The sequence below is a fragment of the Pezoporus wallicus genome, unplaced genomic scaffold, assembly GCF_028554395.1.
Source record: "Pezoporus wallicus isolate ANWC-B61680 ecotype Strahan unplaced genomic scaffold, APGP_CSIRO_Pwel_v1 contig_6814, whole genome shotgun sequence".
NCBI classification, from domain to species: Eukaryota; Metazoa; Chordata; class Aves; order Psittaciformes; family Psittacidae; genus Pezoporus; species Pezoporus wallicus.
Genome location: NW_026639755.1, coordinates 3,909,538 through 3,930,973, shown reverse-complemented (window position 1 = coordinate 3,930,973; position 21,436 = coordinate 3,909,538). Strand labels below are relative to the sequence as shown.

Genomic DNA, 21,436 nt, shown 5'->3' with positions numbered 1-21,436 from the left:
CTGGGTTAAGGCTGCATTGATGAACACAGTGTCTGGAAACTCAGTCAAAGCAGTGAGCTTTGTCACCCCGAACAGGTAAATACAGGATCTGAGTTTCAGTCTTTGACAATAACACTTTTGTAGGTTCCAAGGTAAAAGGGATCTTGTTTCAAAGCCATACGAGAAAAGATTTCCTAATGCAGGTCAACCTGAGGAGGTTTTGTTTCCATAGAAAAAAATAACAAATCAAACAGTACACAAAATAATGGGAAAAACACCCTCAGGAACCAACATACCCCACACCCTTGCCTCAAAACAACACTTCCTCGTGCCCTTTTTCACACACTGAAAAGGAAACCCTGTAGTCAGTTACGATAAAAAGGATCTCGGATCTTGTCTAGCTCTCTCCAATAAGCACTTGATTAATTTACCTACTCCTCTTCCAGCATAGACTTTAGTAATTAAATAATGACAAAGCTACACTTGAGGGATTTTATTACATGTAGCATTCATTTCCTATTTCTTGAGCAGTTATTAATGTATAAGCAGACTTCCCTTATCATCCCAAGGCCTCTGATGGAAGAATTTGCCAAAAAGCTTGCTGAAATCCAGATGATTTTACCTTTATGTTTGGATTTTGGTGGGTTTATAAAAAGGGAGCAGTTGCAATATAAACATTCCCGTAATTCTATTTATGCATTTCATAACCAGGTTTTCTGTGTTGGGAGAGAAGCAGGGGGCAAAGCAGGAGGAAGGGTGACCTTAAAGGAGGTGTTTGACAAAGCAGGTGCACTACGACTACTTTACCTTCTGAAACTTTAGAAGTACATGTTAAAGATGTGTTTCTTTGTAGGAGATGGAGTTAATTGCTCTCTGAAAAAGTGCTGCCAGGGGGTCTCTGCTTTCAACCAATAGTTCCTAAGACTGCAAACCCTTAAAGCTTTGCACACAATTAGAAGTCAAGAATATCATGAAGCAAAGAAATCATGAATATTCAAACACCTCTAATGTCACATCAGGTAAATGGCATAGGATGTTCTAATAAAATTAGCACTTAACACCACTCTGTTCCTCAATCTGCTAATGTAATCTGTAGGTGAGCACAGGGAAAGGAGAAAAGCCATCTTTGCACTGCCAGTGAAGCTGTGATAGGAGGATAAAAATCTTTGTAAATGAAGGAACTGGCACGTTTTGCTTCTGCCCCTCATTTTTAGAGGCCTTCCTCTCTCAATGCTTCGATCTCAACTCCTCTGGCTTCTTTCTGACAGCCAAAGTGGCAAGAAGATAATAAAACCCTAAAAACCCTCATACAGCACCAGAACTATGCCACCAGCATGGCCCTGCTTCCACAGTTACTGCCATCACTAGATCACTGCTGCCTAGTGGTGAAAGGACCCTTGTCAAAGCACTACCAAAAAGTTACGTCTTTCTGGTAATGTTACTACTTACATTTTATGTTCATCTCCTGCTAAAATCTCAGCAATTTCAGCAGTAGAGTCCTAAAGACAAAGCCAAATAATAATCTTGCAAATGGAAAAGTAAAGATGTTTAAAATTGAATGTAGGTTTCTTAATACGCCTTGATTTCCCTCACAATTCATGGCATCTTTTAAGCCACTAAAATAGCTTACCTTGTTACAATCACTTGTGTTTCACCATTTGCGAATTCTTTGTATTAACCAGGATCAGAATTACACTCGACTTGTCTCGAGAGCTGCTCACAAACTTGTCTTGGAAACCTGTGTCTCCGAGTAGCTGAAGTAACCATTGTTCGTATGGTTGTTTCTTCCTCTGCCGTTTGCCTTCCTCAGTTTTTCCCCTTTCTTTAACCAGGTGTCACACATTTAATTCTGGTTTTGTTTCCTCATTTTAATTATGGTTTCCCACAGTATGGTTTGTAGCAAGAGCAGGCATGAGCTCCAGTAAGTGTTAAAAAGGATGCAGATGTTAAAAGGTTCACTTGCTCTTTCTTACTTCCTTATGCTGTACTTCTAATTTGGGAAATTAGCAGCAGTGCCTACTAGAAGCATCCATCTGACAGAAAAGTAGTTTGACAGCGTATTTCTGCTTCTCCCTCAAGGGACTGGGTTAAACTGGGATCTTGAGATGGCAAGAGAAGGACAGACAGAAACAAGCTGGTATTGACTAAGGGAATGGAAGTGGTTTGGAAAGTCCAGAAGAAAGAAGCAGAGGGCTGCTTTTGCTCACAGCACTTTGATATTGCACTGGTGTACTTCTGAAGAGGACAAAGAAGTGTTAAATAAAGCAGGTACCTCTAGATGTAGATTCCAAGCTACCCAATGCATACAGATCCAGCACTGTGTGTCTTGAGGACACATTTAGTAACATTGCCAAATGCTGTATTTGAGAATCAGCACTTGTTTCACAGGACTCTTTTGCCAAGAGATGGGTTTTGGAGCTGGCTGAAAACCAGGTTCCTCTGGGTGCCTGGAAAACTGCCACTACCACCACTCCCTGGTTCTTTCCTTCTAAAACGATGTGCATCCAAATCAGGATGAAACAATAAAGTGTGTGTGTGGGATGTAGTGTTGATCTTTCCGGTGACCCAAAAGGGCCCTGGATACTGCAGCTGCTCAGTGAAATTACTGTGCTTGCCAAAATCATTGCTGCTAGCAGCTGTGAAAATAAGGCTGTCGGCTGCAATGACCAAATGTAGAGTTTTGTATCTGCAGGATTACATGCAAGAATACATCTGTCCTTGAGTCATGGCCTTGCAGTTTTCAGGATCTGGTGCTTTGGAGAAAATCCCTCCCACCATTGATTTGAATGAAACGTTTCAGACTCTGATTTAGCATTTTCCATCAGATCTTTGTTTTGCCAGGGATTTGCAACTCCAGCAAATACATTACCATAAATGTTGTGAAATAGTGGTAATGTTTCTCCAAGTTGTTTGTGATAGCTATTCTCTAAAATACAAAGATAGGAGAATGAGGAGGTCTCATAAGCCATTTTAAGTATTCTCTACAGCTATTGTGTTTTCTTTCACTTTTCATAATGATTGACTTTATTAACATTCAGAATGTTACAGAAGCTAGTTCAGAGAACTAGCTTTCACTGAAACTGTATGGAAGCTGCAAGCAAGGTACAGATTTCTATCTTCAGTTCACCAAAGATGCATGGTCAAGAAAGCAAGGAGGTGGCTTCTAATTCAGTACTGCACAAGCTGTCACTCTATGTGGAAAACTGGGGAAGCGTATCTTCAAACAGTAATCCACATGGAAGCTTTATCCCCTTTCACTGGAAAAGTGTGTCAGTTTGGGGGTCTTTCACTTCTGAAGAAAATAAAGACAGTTAGGTCTCAGCTATTGCAAGCTATTCCAAACTTTGTTACTAACCTAAGCAGATTTTACTGTGCGTCAGTGTTTTCACTACCATGACTTTATGCAACATCCATCACAAGGTGCCTGCTCCAGGTACTCTGTTGGGGACTGTTCTCTCAATACTGGCAAATGCTACTGGAAGAAACACAGAAACTGAAAGAAACAAACACAAAAGCTGTTGGTTGAGAATTGTGACTTATCCTGGGGCTTCCTGGGGGTCCACAAAGAATTCTTGCCCCTTTGAAATTAGTATTTCATCTGATTACGAGACAAATGCAATACCACAAGCAGTATGCCAGTTATTTAACATAAAGTACATTGCTCTCTTTTGGCAAGCAGAGGGAATTGCACGGGTTTTTCTTCAGTGCTAACGTGTAATAGGCTTGAACTGGAGAGGCTATCTTATGGAAGCATGCTCAGACAATTCCTTTCTATATCTCCTGTAGCTGGTAGACAGTTTATGGGTTTTGCTATACAGGTTTCAGCTCCTCAGAATTCAATATTTTTTCCAGTGCCATTTATTCACAAAGCTGTGTTTTGCAGATGAAACAGTTATGACTAATTTGGAAAACTTTCCTCTGCACTTCAAATGTATGAGTTCACCCACTGTCAGCACCTGTCAGACTCCAGGGTAATGAAGTTGCAGGAATAGATGTAGCAACCAACTGGCTTTATTAGAAAATCAGGCTGATGACAGCAAACAGGGAAGAAAGTATGGGTACATAAATCTTCAGGGACACGGGGGCTGACTTAACACTGCAGGAGACCCCAAATGTCCTTCTCCTTTCCATTTCTGTGCATGGCTAAATACAGCCTCAGTCCTTATCGTTTGTGAGTGGTGGGTTTAGGAGCAATCTTGTGTACACTGATTCTAAGTGGAGGAGGTTTTAAACACCTCTTCGCTTTCTTCTGTGTTTTCACATTGCCAGAGGATGTGAGAAATGAAATACATGTATGCACACATCCTGTTCACAGTGAGAAGCAAAAGTACCCCTTTTCTATGGAGGCAGAGATATTGTGACTTGTTAGGACCTTCTATGTATAAATAAATGGTGAAAGAAGAGCATCAAATCTGCCACACTTCATCAGATCTATGGCAGAAATCACAGTATCATGGTCTCTATAAACCATCTTCAAATACTTCACATATGCAGAAACAGAAATTTATATCTTGGGCAACCTAATCTGTTGCACCAGGTTTAGTTTGTTCTTTGCATCACTGATATCCCTAATTTATATACGGGTGAGCTCTGAATCAAATTATTTTTCCTTTTCTTAGGAGAGGAGATACTGCAAATAGAAAGAAATTCAGTTAAATATGGTAATATTTATGGTAATTTGGAAAAGAATGGCTTTGGGTCTTGATTACAGTTAAACTACAATAGTTCAAAAAGACCAGTGTCTTTTTGCTCTCTTCAACTGGTGGCAGCTCACTGTTAGTTTGTTGATGGTGGAGATCTGCACTCAAACCGCAGCAAGTTAGCAAGTCAGGCCCATTAGTTCTCAAAAGAACGCTGAGAGCACAGCATAGTATGCACAGAGCTAATGTAAGTCTGTCTTAATAATGCTTTAATTATGTGTTAATTATTTATTCATTAAATTGTTTATCCGCATATTTCATCAAGTCTCAGGTGCCTCTGCATAGAAGCCGCAGGTCTTTCGCTGGCTGACAAATGTGGCAGTGTAGTGCTGTAATGTATGATCACATTTAAGCCAAAGTTGATGAAATTACACTTTTAGCTGGAGGAGGAGGTCTCTGAAATTTCACAGCATCCAAATTCGTGAATTTTCAAGCTTCCCTGACACCGTAACTGTGAAGCCAGTATATTCCAAAGGAGCAAGGATGGAAAAGCAAAAATAGCACTGCAGTTGACTTAATCACACCATATGCCATTCTGAGGTATTCAAACCAAAAAGAACATCTCTCAGAAGATGTCTTTTCCCCAGCCATGGAAGACTCTTTCTATTGGCAATCCTTTGAGAGCTTTTTTTCCTTAATGTGCACAGAGTAAGCTCGTCCTCAGAGTCCTCTGGAGTATTAGTAGCGATCTGTGCTGTTTCTCAGCGCTGCATAATCAAATGTGTCTTGTTCTGAGACATGGTGAACCACAAGATGCGATTTAAGCCATATAAACTGTGTGCTGAGCGCTTGTCTGCAACCTGTAAGTAGTGAGTGGGGTTTGTATCATTGACCAAATCAAGGTCTGTTCCTTCAGTTGGCCCTTTCTCTTGTTCCTTCTGTCATTGCTTTCTCTTTTAAAAGTATAATATGCAAAAGATGCTGAGGTGGAATCATAGCAGATACTCTGTTTTTCTGTGCAGTCAGCACCTAACCCAGTATATTTTGTAATGTCTTTAACCCCAATGTGTTTAGAGTTTAATAATGTAGAATGCTTTTATGTCTTTTATGGTTATCGTCCAGGCTCCAAGCTACCTTTTTTAATGCAGGTTATTAAAGAAGAAAGAGTAATATTTTGGGAACTGAGCTTTATCCAAAAAGCTGCCATTCTGAGTTTTTCACCATTATTGCCTATATTTATTCATACAAATCAGAAGTGTCACAAAATGTTACACTGTATAAAACAGTAATAATGCCCTTTAGATTATCATCAGCAATTGAAATCCCTGAAAAGAGTTTGCTGATTACAAATTCTGTGGGAGTTTTAAGTATTATTTTAAAGAAAACCCTGGCAATCCAATCTCTTGATTCTGTTGATGAATGAGCAAACAAGCCTTTTCGTGAACACGGTGAGTTAATTCCCAGGCTAGCATAAAACTGCAAGATCTTTATGCAGTCTGTAAAATAGCACCTGTCTCTTGCAGAGACCCGGTGGGTCCACAGTAAAACTGTTCATTTGTTCTCTACTGGGCCTTCTTATAGATTTAATGCTTCTGGTTTACTGCCATAGCTACCACTTACTGCTGTTTCCTGTTAGCATCTTATTCTCCTCCTGAAAGAGGCCCAGGGGTGATTGTTTTCATGATATTAAGCAGACACATCTTTAAGATGGAGAAATTGGTACCAGTGAGATTCTTTCCATGTACGTGTGACATCTGCTCTGACCCACAGTGGTCAGACCCACAGTTCTGGGTCCCAGGTAACCTGGGCCATCAACTCTTCTGCATCCTTCCTTGCAAGATTTGTTTGCAGGCATTCTTGTCTCTCTTTTATCATAGACAGATGGATGTTTATGGAAGGTTTCAGATCTGCACTGTTTCTTCTTCCTTACGTTTTATGAATGTCTGCAGCTTTTTAATTGACAAGTGGGATGTTGTAAACAACCCGTATTTTATGCATGTATGAAATGCAATCATGAGTTTTATGGTAGTGATTGATGGCCTTGAAAAGTTGAGCAGAGAGGGCTAGGAGATTTGCGACTCGGCAAGAATGGATGGCTTCTTTGTGATACTTGGTATCTTTGCAGTATGCTTTGTATTTCAAAAGTGTTCTGTAAAAGTCAAGTTTGTGGCTGCTCCTCAGCAACCCCTAAGTTGCTAGTGAACACAGCAGCAGCCCCAGCTTTCAAAGGAGGGCCTTCTAAGTGCGCTGTCAAACAGCACAGATTTTAAGTCTCTTTTGGCACATTTTATCATATGATTATTGTTCTCTTTGGCTTTCTTTAGAAGGCTACATAACCACCAAATTTTTCCTGACTGCTATGGACGTGACGTGTCTAAGGGAAGTCCATAAGAACTCTAAAGCCTTTGTCTATACCTTAGAGCGTGGTAAAGGTTCAGACCCAAAAGCATTAAGCGCATTGAAATTCCACAAAGGGTCAGATGTAGGTTAACTTTTGCAGTGACTGGCACTGGATTTAAATCACAGGATGGAAGTTCATCTATTTTCACATATAGTTCATAAACTGTATCTGAGAATCTGATCACGGGGCTGGTCATATAACCAAGTGTATAGCTGCTTAGAATGAGAGCTGGTTGGAAATACTTGGAAGTTCCAGTTTTGGCAAGTACAGATGCAGGACAGAGTGACTAGGGTATTTCCATCTGCTGTTGAGCAAGCCCTGGACAGCTCCCTGCTCCATCTCTCTTTCTCTCTTCTCTTTTTAAAAGAATTCCAGAAGACAATCACATACTGAAACCTGAGAACCAAGTCCATCTAAAGACACCAGGATTACTGTGACCGTATCTTAAATTCCCAAGTGGGCTTTCTGTGTCACCAGATACGCTGCAATACAAGAAGTGTGATGGAATCACATTGCAAACCTCTCGGCTTCTTGTGATTTTGGAAGGGGCTGGAGGTGTTGCGTGGTTGGGTTTTTCAAACCTGTCCTTTGTTAGAACTATTTATTTTTCGATGGATTTTGTGGCCTGAGGTCAGTCTATTTCTTAAGCTTTAGAGAGAGAGCCTACAAGCGTTGTGGTTATGCGCTTCTCATGTAAATTGTGTTGTCCTACTATTCAAGAGACTCTTCATACACGTTTTAATGTATTTCAATAGAGAGGGAGGCAAATCTGAATTCACTCACCTCAGGGTAACAAAGGAGATGTATTTAGAATGGGAGAGTGGGTACCACTAATACAGCAGTTGGATGTCAACATCACATTCTCCTCCCAGCTAAAGTATAACAAACCTGACATTTTTCCCTGAATTACTTTCCAACATGTACACCAGCCACCATTCTTTTTCATAGATCCTAGTTGTGCAGTGCAGACTGCTTTTAGAGTGCTTTTGCTGGGGAAAAAATGGAGAATATAATTGCCTCCTCTAAAAATACTTCTATTCTACAGCAAAGTCTATTGTTTTGTCAGAGAACTTCACTGATTTTAAAGGGATATGTGCTGAATTGCAGGTGGTCTTTTGTTTGCCATTGTTCATAAGCATTGTCTTTGCGAAGGAGGTTTAGTTACTGTTAAGATGCTCTAGTTTTCTTTCAGTACAGTTGAAAATAGATAGGAGTACAAGTGTACCTTTATGACTGGATAAATGAAAACCATCCTCGCTATTCCACTGAAATCCTGTCCTTAGCCAAGTACCTATTTGGCAACTTTGGGATGTAAATGACTGCAGATTAAAGACATTAGGTCCTAGTGCCCTTTTCATTCCATTAAGAGCTAACATGTGTATAATTATAAAAGCAAATGTGCAGAAGGCAATCATGTAAATACCAATAAAGGTTTCTTAGTAGCAAAGCTGATTTCATGTAAATAACTCATCTTAATCTGTTTTAATTAAAAAAGTCTAATTACAGAGAGCAGCTTACGTTGATCAGCATGCTCAGATGAATGCTGGTATATGTCAGCTAGAAATAAATAAATAAGAGGGAAATAACCTATATAAAGAAATCCAAAAATAGTGTTGGATAACAAGAGTTGAGTTCGAACACTGGCACTGAATACGTATTGCTGGATTCATCCCAGGCAGTTAGAAAGTGAAGGCCAGCTGAAAATACTAATTAAAAGAAGAAAAAACAGGGGAAAAAGGCAAAATTGACATATGGTAATGTAGAAGGAATTCTGAATGCAAGAGTGTGGGAGTGACTGCAGTCAAATCACATCATGTATGCCTTGTCCTTTTGTGTGGGGAAAGTTGTCCACCAAGCATGGCAAGGAGTAAGTCCCTCCCTCCCCAAACGCATCCTTCATGGACTCACGTACCTTTCGCTACTGAGGGCGTAAAGCAAAGGCTTAGTCTGGGTAACATAGATTTTCAAATATCTAAAAGAAAAAAAACAGTGAACTAGGAGTAAATGGTGTTTTGATGGTTATCTAGAAAATAATGGAAGAACTGCAGTTTCCCATTGCACGAAGACAACAATAAAATATTTCAAAACAGAACTTCAAAGCAAAGTGGACTAAATACTAATCAAGCAAATTCTCTAATTTCTCCTCTTCACATAATAATTCTAATATTATAAAAATACTTTGAAAATCAAAGATTAATAGAACCATCATTAGTAAGGAAAAACAAGCCTCAATGAATAGACCGAGGCAGGGAATTTTTTCCCGCAAGGTGGATTAAAGCCCACTTAAAACCAGGTAAGAACTGGCTTTTTGATTTCAAATGGCATGGTTTTCTCCTGCTGTCCTTTGAAGACAAGATTTAGATGATCACGTTGTTCGTCTCCTGCTCCAGTAAACTTTTGACCTTTTAAGCGGTTTTAAGCTGAATTTGATAAAGCATTAGAGATCTTAAAGCCTCTACCATGTTCTTAAGAAAATAGTACGAAACAAGGATAGCAAGGAAGGACGAAGATGACGGTGAGCTGTGAATTTGGTACCATTGTGAAGCATGAGGGAAACTACCAATGCTGTCCTGTGACTATAGCCCTTTTTTTACTATGCACACTGCAAAGGGAAGTTGAAAATAAAACAAGGTATTCCAAAATGACACTAAAGCCATGTGTATTTACGGTGTAACTGTCACAACATATTTAAGAAGTTCCATCTGGTTTTGGGGTGGCGCTTGTTGATATTAGGTCATTTCAACAGAAATGTGGAACAGATCTTAGAAGCGGAAAGCTTCTCAGTCCACCTTTAACACCCTCAGGAATGAAGGGGTATAGAAGTTTCATGTACATATTCCTGCTTTGTTTTGGTTCAAACCAGGCATTTTCCCAAAACATCTTGAGTCCCCTACCTTTCTAGGCTGTCTCATTAGCACCAATGAGCATTTAATTGTTCACTGGGGGGTAGAACAGTTTCAACAGTGGAATGCAAACTGTAGATCCATGGGTACAGCATTACAGGGAAGATGTAGATGAGTCAGTCTGAAATTGTGGAGGACCCCACACCAGGGCAGGGGGATGCCTAAAGAAGGCTGTGACCCCATGCTGGAGCAGGGGAGGAGTGTGAGGAGTCCTCCCTGTGAGGAGGAAGGAGCAACAGAGATAGTGTGTGATCAATTGACCACAACCCCTGTTCCCCATCTCCCCGCACCACTGCAGGGGAGGACATAGAGAATTCATGAGTGAAGCTGAGTCCAGGAAGAAGGGAGGGGTGAGGGGTAAATGCTTTCACACTTGGTTTTATTTCTCATTACCCTACTCCGATTTGGTTGGTAATTTAAGTTAAATTAATTTCCCCCAGTTGAGTCTGTTCTGCCCATGACAGTCATTGGTGAATGATCTCTCTCTGTCCTCATTTTGATCAATGAGCCTTTTGTTACATTTTCTCTCCCCTGACCAGTTGAGGAAGGGGAGTGATAAAGCAGCTTTGGTGGGCACCTGGTGTTCAGTCAAGGTCAGTCCACCGCACTCTAGAAGGCCACAGCTGCAGCTGCGTTGCTCAGATTTTATAAGTTAGATTGGAAAAATATAAAGGAGCTTTCAGTCAGGCCACTCCTCCAGTGACAGAAGATGGAACAGGTTACTTAGCCCCAGACTGTATTCTCTTCAGCCATGCATCATCCCGCTAATTTTCCACAAAAAACCCAACTGATTTAAATGTGATTTGGGAGGTAGAAGGATGTTCGGCAGCATGATTGCTCTCACAGAGCTCAGGAGCTGTGGGAAAACATACACCTTGTTAAACATGTTACAGATTTACTCTCTTTTGTGGTTATGGCACTACCAGCGGCACCAAGAAGCTGTGGCTTCCGATTTCAGACAATTCTTCCCTTTTAAGATGTACCCCTTCTGTTTCCCAAGTAGGTTCTGCTGCATTGAGATTTGTATTTGTGGTCAAGTGTGCGTGATCCCTCCATCCACGGGAAGAAAAAGGGAAGTTTTCTTATAATACCTGTGAATCTGAGAGCCAGTTCAGTGGGAGAGATTGAGATTTACGCTCCACTGTGTAGTATGATCAATTGGTTTTCTCTCTGAAAATGAAGCCATACAAAAGCAGAGCAGTGTAGTTGTATGTTTCATAGTTTTGCTTTAGTTTTGGCAAAATCCTATTTACAGCAAGCAATGGATTGAAAAGAGTATCTAGAGGAGATCAGCACCTTCAGTGCTTACTGGCGGACTGGCCTCCTGATTGATGGATAGAGTACAAGTTTTCATTAAAGGTTCAATAAGGAGGTCTGAAACGGATGCCTTCACCTCTATGGTACCTGTTGGTATGCTCAGCTGGAAAAATAACATATGGCTTCCTATTCTAGAAAGCATACAAAGCATACATGTGCCCCAGACGTTAGCTGCAGCACTTTGTTTATGCAGCTGCAAGGCACACTCATGTCTTTAAAGGTATCATCTGGAGAGTAAACACAGTTTGCCACCTAAATTTTTAGGTAGCAATGCTACCCTAAAATTCTGGACGTAACAGGCTTTGCATTTGGGGGAGAGGTCTTGCTAAGGACAGGCAGGGTTATGGATAATATTTTATCTTGCTAGCAGAGTTTTTGCATCAACCTTGCCTCGAATGCTTTGTAAGAAATGTTATGTCTTCCTAAAAGTCTTGAGTTAGCAGGTCAGTGTGTTGTCAGCATAAATGTGTTGTGGGTCTCGGTGAAATGAGTCTTTTGACTGAGTATCAGCTCTTAAAATAGCATCATTGTCATTCCCTAGGAGGGGAAAAATAACAGCTGACTCTCAAGAAAAAAAAAGCCATCAGCATGTTCTGCAAATATAGATGAGATGTCCAGTATAATAACCATAAACATCCTGTGCAAATACAGGGTTGCAATCCTAGTAAAACAGTGTAAATGCTAAAACCCTAGTCCAGATAAAAAAAAAAATCAATCTCAGTTTTTCCCTGTGAGTATACTGCTGTACTAAGTGTTGTCTCTAGGTATCTCCTACCTTTCAGAGCTAGCTTATGTGGGGAAAGGCAGATGAGCCATGTGCTTTGCCAGTAAGCAGCACACTATAGGCATTTGAAAACACTAAAGGTGGGATTTAGCTCATTCATCTGCGCCAGTTGTGGCTAAAAGGGCAGTTCTATTTTTGTTTTACAAATCACGCGCCGCAGAGGCTGACAGTCACCTGTCTAAAAGTCCTGATGTCATTCACTTTGTTCTCAAGAGTACACAAAGAGCAAACAGTGAGCAAAACACAGAGGGAAGTGTATTTAAGAGGGATGCCAGCATGGGGCCCAAGGACACTTCCAAAAGGTACCACTGTGCTTCAGTCACCAGCATTTTGTTGTATCACATACACCGGTAAATAAATATCCCTAATGAAGCAGTACTTTATTGTTTGTGCAAAATCAGTGTTTCAGCAACTGGCAGACAGAGCAAAACATGTCAATATACCTCTGACACATACATTCCTCTACCCAAAGGGTTTATCAACCCCAGACATTAGAACCAGGCCAAGCAATAAAGGGCTGTGTATCCAGTACTAGTCCCTCAAACTTCTGAGTAGGCTTTCAATACAATTCAGCTTAGTCTCCTATTCTCTCTGAGGCTCTCACAGACCTTAGCAAGTCTATGTACATCTCCTTCCTTAGCAGCTGATCACAGACTGCAACTCTTTCCTCACTGATGCAATGAAGCTGTCTGTTCACTGCAACTTATCCTACAGGACCACCAGACAAATGGATCTTTTCCTGAAATCCTGGTCCCTATTTATGTCTTCCCACTGGACAACTTTTATGTCTACATCTTAGGATGCACAGGCTTCACCCAACGCAGACTGTATCTTTCTGTTGCCCTGAAATTGTAAGAAGCCTGTAGTACCACCAGGCATGACACACTGTCCATTTTACCAGTACAGAGCAGCACTGCTTTCCTCTGTTCAGAATATATGACATGGTTTAGTGTGGGCTGTCCCTGCCCATGGCAGCGGGGTTGGAACTAGATGATCTTAAGGTCCTTTCCAACCCTAACTATTCTGTGATTCTATATTCAGCTGAAGCTTTAAGGAGTCTTTAGGCAAGCAGATCAAGACAAATAAAACTTGTCATCAGGATGTTCCATGGATGACTTCCAAGTATACTAGTAACAAAAAATACATGTTGAACTTCCAAAAACAACCTCTTATGAAAGACAGATTTCTTGAATTTCCATTCAAACCAGAAAATGCCACTTTAGTGCATCACCTATGCAGCTTCCTCCAACTTATTACTGTGTTTGACAGTGTTTATTCTTAACTCTTTTGCTTGTGGCTTTGTAGCAGCTGTGTGTGAACTTGTACGGCTGCATTCAGGATCATTCCAACGATGTTCCACAACCTAGGAACAGAAAGAAAGGGAAATGTTTTTCAGAAAATATCATCATATAATGTCATGAACTCTTGGAGATACAACTTCTATTTCTTGTCATTGGAGGCACAGGGTGACTAGCATCCTGGCTCGTTGCTTGTTTTCTTTGCAAGTTAAAAAGCAATCAACTCTAAGCCCATGTTCTGAATGCTGTTGCTGAAATCTGAAGAAAGCAGTACTGTTTAGAGAGTAATATTGCCTTTAAATAGCGTGTAGTATGTAACACAATCACCTTAATGTTAGGTATGTTAAATATAAGGAAGAAATCTTGTTTTTATTAAATCACTTAAGTTCAACTGCAGTGCACACGTATGTATGTGTGTATATATTAAAAAATATGGCCTTTTCCTGATAGGCTTCCTCTGTGATGAATCAACAGAACCAAGCACTTTGAGAATGTGATTATTCTGATCTAAGTCAAGAAGAGATGAATCATGCAATATAAATGCTGATTTCTGCCCATTGAAGAAGGGGTGTATATATATTCTTCAGAGAATGAAAATAGGGATGACATATTCAAGTGCAGATGTCTTCACTTGGACATGTACAGTTAAATAGACTCCTCCTCCCACATGCTGCAAAACCTAAAAACCCTCCAATCTATTCCTGTAGCCGTGAGTGCATATTTATAGGGTGCACAAGTGTTGTCAGGTTTGCAAATCTTTTAGCACAAGTATGAGCTCAATTTTAGTGTCAGGTCACTTATTTTGTAGTCTGAATGGGAATGACCCTCTCCTGAAAATCTGTCCTTCCCTGCAGATGCTGAGCCCTTCAGAAAACTTAATTGAACTGATACATCTAAGCCTGCATAGCTTGAGAAAAGCACAAAATACAAAGCGGTCAGAAGTACTACATAAAAGCTCATTTGACTGATTCCTATTGATTGTCGAAGATATATCTGAACAACTATCTTAAACAAGAAACTGATCAATGCTAGGAAATAAATTAAGCAAGGATAACTCCAGAAGAACTTTGAAAACGATACAAAGAAAACAGTAAACAGGCATGTCTGGAAGAAATGTGACCCTTTCACAATACTAACAGCAACTTTAACTGAAACAGATGTGTTTGTGAAGTATTGTTCTTGCTCTTGATTATAAAGAGACTGATGATAAGAGAATGAATGTCTTGCTCAATAATAAAAGATCCTTGTGTTAACACGGATGGACAAGTTTTGTCAAGATCCACCTTCTCAGCTCATTTTCAGAACTTCAGGAGAGTTTCAGCCACGTTCTCAATTGACCATTGTTATGCTATTAAAATCAATGACTTGTCACCAGTTGCTCTCTGGTGATACATTACTTTTGCTCCATCTCAGTAAAAAGGTTTGATTTCTCCTTGTTCAAAATCACCTCAGAAAGGCTATATAATTTATCTGTGTTTATTGCTTAAGCATTTTCCCTTTTTTCTTTGGAAAAGACATACTGGAAAAATGTCTCTCCTCTCAAACTGGTCCTTCACACGCATCCATAAATGTGTTCCAGTCTTAGGACATATTTTATATAGAGTCCTTTTTTAACTGGAGCATCTATCAAACACCAGAATAAAAATCAAAGAGCATGGGGAGAAGCAATGAATAAAACTGCAAAGGACTCACACCCAAGCTAACAGAGAGAGGCGGCAATATCAAGATAATGGTGGCCTGCATTTGAAAGTCAATGACTGCTTGAGATTGCTTATTCTTAACCTTTAACATTTATGTTTATTTTTCTTCCTGTTCTTAAAGAACTTGCCCATCTCAACACATCAAAAAGGCATTTTACATTCCTTGTGTTGTAAATTTAGTCCAGATCTTTCTTTTCCCTCAGGATGCCTGCACTTCATAACATGAAACAAATGAAGCATACCCCAGCACCCGTGAAATTCTGTTCTGATCTTCAGGCACAGGCTCAATTATTATTAAAATGGACTTGGTTATTAGACAAAGCACATAATATTTACACTTTTCTTTCTGCTTTTACAGACTTCTCCGATTTATATCGAAGCTTAAGGATATGCAAATATCAAAATGTCCCATCAGAAATGCATTCCAAGTCATTTATTTACATAGCACTGACAAACTAATACTGGAAGTCATTTAATATTGTATTCGGGGGTGGGGGTGGGGTAGGGGTGTATTTGCTTATTAAAGGAAGCTTGGTGCCAGATTTGTATTTCTAGGTATAATAATCTATTGTCTAGATACATCCACATTAATGGCTACAGTACTCTCTTTCTCTGGGACAACAGCTCAGCTGTAACATTTGTTTATCTGACCAGTCATTTTTATTCTCATCTCGCACAGAACCTCCCACTGTTCAAACAGCTGTTCTAAACCAGTCAGCTCATGTGAATCTGAACAAAGGTCTCTTAGGCACTCTATCAGTCTGTCATCATAGGTTTTGAGATGGTTTAGATATTCAACTTGGTAATATCAGGCACTGTGTTTCTACTGAGCGATCTTTGTTTCATTAGTTTCTTGCTTCCTTTTGATAGCAGCCAAAAGGTTGTCCTACATCTCTAAAGAAAATATGTCCAAGGACGAAACCTGGAATTTTACTGTAGTCTATAATAATTAAATATTGAAAATCCTTACTCTTCATAAAAAGAATCAAAACGTGCTCTTAAGATGCCAAGGGGACAGAGTCCGCTGTTGAAGTTAGAGTGGAAATCCTTCCTGTAACTTATCCCTTCTGCTTGGTCATTTTTCAGTTTATTGGAATTGAAAATATTTAAGTAAATCAGAAATATGGGGGAAAAAAACCCCATATATTTAATATAGTGACCAGGAATATTTTTCCCAGTAGATGTTCATACTTCATTAATCAAATCTTTTTTATCTCTCTCTAAAAGGTAGGGAACTTACTTTTCTTGTAACAGTTCAATGAACATCTGCAGAATAATTATCTAGGTTAAATATCTATGATCTTCCTTTTAGTTTATATAAAGGTGGTACCTGTTACATGAATGAATCAGTGAACGTCTCTCCTTAGATTTTACTGGGAGTGAATCAGTCTGATTCAATCATATGTCTCATTTTAAGACAGACTTGCAGAATATCCCAGGAAGACATCGTCCATGTTCCCAGCAACTCTCTGCTCTATTCAGAAGCCCAAAGAGGGCTGACCGGAGCAGTGTGTGATTCATTACACTTTTGAGTAAAATGAAATACGGAATATATATTATATATATATTATTTGAACGTCTAATGGTTTTAAACAGTAATATACTCAACATTTGCAACAGATTTTTTCCCCCATTCCAAGAGAATGTCACATACACATTCCTTCTGTTCTGATCCTTTTTCATACAAATGTGTTAGAGTACATAACAGATCTGTTACAGAGAGGAGTTACTATTTGCCTAATGAACAATACCCCGAAACTTGTCAGAGCATTACTCACAATCTAGGCAAATATAAATGTTTAAAATCATCAGCCTGTATTAGGAGCTTTGGGAGAATTCCGCTGTTTAAGTCACACTTTTCCCCCTGTATTGAATGCAGGGAAAGTTGTTTCAGTATCAACTTAGAGACTGTCTTTGCTGCTTTCTTAGGTACTTCCTCTTACTGGTAATTTTTGTTTGTTTCTGATTTATCATCATCTATTTTAACGCTGTGATCAACACTGGCTTTGCTGACAGAAGATTCCATTTGGGTATGAATACTTTCATTTCATAATCTTGATTTATGACTTGCCTTTGATCCTATTCATTTTATCTTGTACTAACTGTGAATTTGAGATAGAGCTCTAGGAATGTGCTTATGTGTCATCTTTTGCTACAGAAAGTTTTCTCTTCTGCATTTCCCTTTCATTCACTGTGAAATACATAGCCTACAGACTAAGACCGTTCACTCAGCCAACTAATGACAGCTAATGATGCTAACGCACACATTGAATATCCGTGTGTGCAAATAAAACCCTTCATTGCAATGGCCATACTGGATTAACATTTACAGGAATTTCCTAAACAGGAAGAAATAGAAAGACACTTTTCATGAGCCATGTGCTTGCTGAGGGACACCATTTGCCAGTTTTCCTTGACTGGGAAAAAAAACCCAACATTTCTTAGAAGAATCTTGAGAACAAATTCACCCTAAAATCTGTGAATAATTGTGGGCGTTTTAAAAATATCTTTAGTATCAAAATGTACTCAAGACTGTCTGAAAAGAGTTAAAAATTTGGTCACCCCAAAGCTTTTTCCTATGTAATTGGGACAATCAATTACTAATAAATTATGAATATAAAAATCACCTGTTTTGCATAGCCCTACTTATTACATCAGAATGTAAATGCAGTCAAAAGGAAGTGATCAGTTCCATTAAAAAGAAACCTGAATCTCTAGGCTGTGATTTAAAATACTGTTTATAGCCATATGACTGGCAGTAGGGGCAGAGGTGCCTTTCTAAACTCAGTCTTTTAAGAGTCTGTGCCACTGAGTTAGCCTTTCTTCAGTAGTCTTATTGCACGTTTTGTGTTTTCATTACTTGTTTGGATAAGCTTATTATAAGGCTTGTTACTTAGATAATAGTAAGACACTGAGTTGGGTTATAGCCATACATGTGAGATGGACTGTAAGATACACCAGCCCAGAGCTAGCAAGGTTCATACCAGCATCAATTCATTAAATTCAGCTAAGTTTTTCAAAGTTGTTAAAACTATAAAATAATCTGGAAAAGCAAGGCAAAACAAAGAACAGAAAAGAAACATGGTGTCGTTCATCTACAAATTAAGTATATTGGTAGTTTATAATCTGCTATGAAACATTTTATAGAAACAGAAGTCCTAGCAAAAGCTTTGCATGGTAAGCAGATACACAATTAAGGGAAAACACTTTGTTACCGTAACAGTTTCCTATTGACCCTTTTATTGAACATAAGAATCTCAGAAGTACTGTATATTTCAGTGGTGTTTTACAGGGTTATGGAGAGAAGAAGTGATACATAAAATCACTTTTCATATTTAGTCTGCGATACTATACATCCAGGTTCTGAAAAGCAGTTTTCATTTTTGTTATATTTAATGCCGCCTTTGCCTGTTTTGAAAGCCAGCAAATGTAAGGAAATAAAAAGGTATTTTTTTTTACAGCTTTCTGGCTCTGTTACAGATTCATCCTTCACATGCAGACAATAAGCAAAATTTCCTGCTACTGGTCAGAAAACATACTGCGAATGTGACAGGCTTCTCCTGTTGCGCCCTAACAGGCCTGTTAATACAGTTACAGCCATGGCTGTAAGAAGGTAGCGGAGCACACAAACAGACCCAAAGCAGGGTTGGAAAAATCCTCACAGCAGCTTCCTTTTGCCACTGTTGCCAGAACAACACTGTGTATGTCTTTTAATGTGCACCACTCATCATCATGCTGATGCACAACTCCGTATGCACGAAAAGCATGAAACTCTCTGGCTCCATACTCAATAACTACGCACTGTTGTCCAACCACTGGCAAAGAACAAGCATTTAAAAAAGCACAACAAATAGTCTTTCAGGGTTTGCCTTCTACTAAAGAGTCCAGCACTTTGCGACAGCCTTCTCTGAAGTCCAACAAAGTGCGCTTTTTTGGTCCCAGGTACAGAACATTAGACAAGCATTATGCACAGGGACTGTTTAACTGGGATAGCTTTTGTCTAGGTCTGACACAGATTTGCTTACCATGTGTTTGCCTGAAAAAAAACATTATTATGTTTTTCAGGTGTCCCAGAGAAGCCTCGGGGGAGAGAAGAGACTTGTGCACGTTTGGACAGAACTTTCTGCAAGGAAGGGAACAAGGCTGATGGGATCTGACAATGCCCAGTGGGGACACGGTAAATGCACAGACAGACACAGAATTTGAGATTTAGTCACAGCATAAACAAAGACTCTGTCTTGAACCGTCCATCTTTCATTGCGACAGGTCCCCAGAGATGCTGCCCGTCACCTTTGTTAATCCCATGCAAAGGATCAGAGTTAGACAAGCAGATAGCTGATCGTTCTGGCCACAAACCTTCAAGGTCTGTGCTGCGGTTGCTTCTCCAGCAAATCTATTAAGCTTTTTCTCAGATTCCTTTTATTGGCATTTAGTCCATTGCTCCTATCCATTGAATTATCCTTTTGCTCTTTCTTCTCCCCCCCAGTTAAAGCAATCAGTAATACTCTGTGTTGGGTTTGAAGGGCATTAGGATATTTTTGCAGGCTGCACATTTTAGACATCTGGCTAATGCTAACCGCAAATGGTCTGGGTGCAGGTGGGGATTTCTTTTTCCTGTTTTAGACTTATCCTTTTTTAATGAGGGTCGCCTATCTTATGTGTCTCTTGTAAATATTATTGTAAGGTTTCCTGTCTGTGCCGGTTCTGCTGGATCAGAACCACACTAAAGGAGGGGGTTAATGGTGAGGAGTGCCTAACCTGCTAACCAGCAACAAGGACAAGAGATTCTGACCCTTCTTTGAGTGTTGGCTGGTCTCTCCCTGGGTCTCGCAGCCAGTCTGCCCAGTGCAGATTGCAAAGTTGTCTGAGAAAGACATTATGAAGCTGCTCCTGTTTCACCACTGCCTAAGCTTTTACTTTCATCATTGACTATGAACAGGAAGGGGACATAGGCAGGGTAAGATATGATTTGTGAAAGAGGAAAGGCTGCAAGAAAAGCAGTAGAGGAAAAAATGCAAGGAAGACTTTCTACTGAAATCCTCCATCTTGTAAAGCGTGATTTTTGCCTGCTTAGTACATATACACAATACCTGAATCGATTCTGCTGCGGAGTCAAGTATCTCAGGTCTGGTTTACCCTTCATGTACACACTAGGATGGTGCAGGCACATGTATGTGCATGCTATATGAGGTCAGTATATGAAAGAAACTGAATTGTCTGACAACACAAAATACAAACAAAAAAAGATTATTATTATTATTATTATTGGACCAATTCACTTTTCCTGCACTCTCCTTTCTTGATGGCAGTACTGTAAGATTCTGCTCCCTTTAAGTTACTAAAAGGTGACTAGATTATCTCCAAGGAAGACCTAACTTAAAGACCACATTAGTGTAGTGTCCAAGTGATACAATAAACTCCTTGTTTGTACTTAGGATACTACCAGCATTTTCAGTTTGTTTTTTTCTTCCTCTCCAAAACCACACAATTGTAGATGGTAAGGAATTTGCAGGGCTGTCTCTGGAGTTCCCAGGAGGTGAGGTGTCTATATGGCACAGGAACCATAGGGAGGCTTTCATGAACACATACTTGGGCATCTCTGCTGCTGCATGACTGCATGGCAGTTGGGCAAGCCTGATTCTAGCAGGTATGATGAGGCCGCATAAGGGGAGGCCATGAAGCTGCACTGCCAAACTGTGGGAAGGAGGATGCAGGAGGATATTTGTGCTCTGTGCCCTGTGCTTGGAGTTGTGGATTTTATTTTGGTGATCTGTCACTGTGGAGAAAGCGGCTCTCCTTGCTGACAGATCTGCTTTAGCCATAACAGCCCTTGACTCTTATTTCAGAAGATGATTTAAGACAGCGTTTAAGAGCCTTAATGAGAACAGTAAATGATCCCAATGGAACTGATACGCAAACCTTGCTGAATCATGTTCTCAAGTCTTATTTCTTACCACAGTGGTAGAACCACACTTTTCCTACTGCAAACCACTTCCCCCCACCAAAGAGATTCCATCTGGGAACATCTAATACTTTCCCAGTAACCTACAGAGTACTCCAGTTGAACACTTCTGTGCTTAGTAAATATGCTAGTCAGTTGCTAAGAAGAGTAATGAATCCTTAAGCGTACATAAGAATGATTTATGGCATCATGTGAATTTACAGCTCATTACAGGAAATAATTACATTCCACTAATTACAAAATTTAATAGTCACTCCAGCCTAGGAAACAGCAGTATGAGCAAGCAGATTTGCAGCCATGCACTCAGAAGCATCTAAACAAGAAGCAGTTAGCTGAAAATCAGTTTGCCGTTTAACCTCAGCTCAATTCAGACATCTAATTCATGACAAAGTTGTTAGTGAATTAGGGTTTTTTCCCCCCAGTCAACTGTTTTATAAACTTGGAGGAAATGG

General features: G+C 39.8%; 1 long non-coding RNA gene across 2 annotated transcripts in view; it reads left to right on the top strand.

The window, feature by feature from the left end:
- The window catches only part of LOC130602799 (uncharacterized), a 201,395-nt gene extending 182,017 nt beyond the window's left edge, over positions 1 to 19,378 (top strand). For both annotated transcript variants that reach the window (XR_008972982.1, XR_008972981.1), the window contains exons 3-4: positions 19,088 to 19,199; positions 19,289 to 19,378. This is a non-coding gene — a long non-coding RNA (uncharacterized LOC130602799). The remainder of the gene's footprint in view (positions 1 to 19,087; positions 19,200 to 19,288) is intronic.
- The last annotated feature ends 2,058 nt before the right edge of the window (positions 19,379 to 21,436 follow it).